Source organism: Rutidosis leptorrhynchoides, chromosome 10 (genome assembly GCF_046630445.1).
Source record: "Rutidosis leptorrhynchoides isolate AG116_Rl617_1_P2 chromosome 10, CSIRO_AGI_Rlap_v1, whole genome shotgun sequence".
Lineage (NCBI taxonomy): Eukaryota > Viridiplantae > Streptophyta > Magnoliopsida > Asterales > Asteraceae > Rutidosis > Rutidosis leptorrhynchoides.
In genome coordinates this window covers 57,354,115-57,355,872 of record NC_092342.1, presented here as the reverse complement: position 1 = coordinate 57,355,872, position 1,758 = coordinate 57,354,115, and the positions used below count along the sequence as shown (strand labels likewise).

The following is a 1,758-nucleotide window of genomic DNA, read 5'->3' as shown; positions in this document are numbered from 1 at the left end:
ATAAAAATTAAAACAACAAAAAGAGGCATACCCAGTGTATGACCCAAACCCGATCTAGACCAGGGTCGTTATTATTCGTACCTGATCCAGACGCCATAATCTCTAAAGCACGCAAGGAAGCACGAATCAGAAATCGAATGGCATTACGCGTTACTTTAGCAGAAAACACTAAACCCTCGATTGAAGGTCGAGGAGGACCGATCAGATTTCCAGAGATTCAAGGACACTCGTTCGAGTTAAAATATCACATCATCCAGCTCATTCAAAACCGCTGTCAGTTTCATGGATTACCGAATGATGATCCTAATTCTCACCTTGATAAATTTATATCTATTTCGAACTCCTACAAGCCGCCAGGGATAGGACAAGATATAGTCCGGCTATACTTGTTCCCCTATTCTCTCACTCATCATGCTTAAACCTAGTTCGAATGACTGGAAAAAGATTCCATCACGTCATGGATGGAGATGGCTACTAAATTCCTAACCAAATATTTCCCTCCTTCTAAACAAACCAAGCTGAAAAATGACATCATTAACTTCAAACAAAGTTATGATGAATCTCTTTACACTGCATGGGAGCGATTCAAAACCCTGCTGAAGAAATGCCCTAATCACCAGCTAGAACGGTCAGCCCAAATCTGTACCTTCTACAATGGTCTTACGGTAAATCATAGGACGACGATCGATGCAGCAGCTCAAGGGAAGCTGATGAACCAAACCGCAGACGAAGCATGAGAGTTGCTCGAGAACATGACAATGCATCATCATGACTGGAACAGTGGTGAAACAACTTCATCATCTGCCCCACTCTCTGCACTCAACAATCAAACAGAGGCCATCAAATCCCTCACAGATAAGAAGGAATCTCTTGCTAAACAACTCGGAGAATTGAAGACGCAGCCGCAACAGGTCAACCAAGCTCAGGCTTGTGTAAATTGTACCAACCCGCAACCCACTGAAGAATATCAAGTTGAGTACGAAAACCCCGACGGTTTGGTCTGTTACATTCAATACCCAGCTCGTCCACCAAATCCCGGATTCAATCAACAACCTAGGGTTAATCAATTTCAGCGAAGCAATCAACCTTTTCGCTATCGCTATCCACCTTACCCAGCCCAACAATCTCAATTGACCTACGATCAACCACTTCCACTCACTGGTACCCAAGTTGAGGAAAATTTCCCTACCACCCAGATTACGAAAGCAACTAACCCCACTCTCGGAGCTGATGATCAGTTGACTCAGTTCATTCAAGGACAACAACAGCTAAATCAGAGAACTGCAACCAGGCAAGATCAGACGGAGATACTAATGAGAAACCAATTGGCTCTGCTCAAAAGCTTGGAAAAGCAGCTCGGACAGTTATCACAACGCCTTGAAACCCGACCGCATGGAAGATTGCCAAGTAATACTATCCAAAATCTCCATATAGAAGAAGCAAAACAAATGGATTCCGTAATCCCAGAGGAAGAACCACGGAGAAGGTCAGCCAGGCTTAAGAACAAATCAACATATACTCAGAAGTTGACACCGGAAACTCCAGTTCGTGTACCCTATCCTGGAAGGCTACAAGAAGAACCATCCAAGCTTGATTCCTTCAAACTTGATGGAAGATTCCTGGACACTATGTCCAAAGTCCCCAACCAGAAGAGATACATCCGAAGGCTTCTCTCTATAAAGGATATGATACCAGACTCTAACCAAATTCCACTGAGTAAAGAATGCTCTTCATTACTCAGGAACTCTCTACCATCGA

At 43.6% G+C, this 1,758-nt stretch overlaps 1 non-coding gene across 1 annotated transcript; it reads right to left on the bottom strand.

The window, feature by feature from the left end:
* Positions 1 to 515: 515 nt before the first annotated feature.
* Positions 516 to 622, bottom strand: LOC139874000 (small nucleolar RNA R71). The gene has a single exon (XR_011767706.1). It is a non-coding gene; the product is annotated as a small nucleolar RNA R71 (small nucleolar RNA).
* Positions 623 to 1,758: the final 1,136 nt, after the last annotated feature.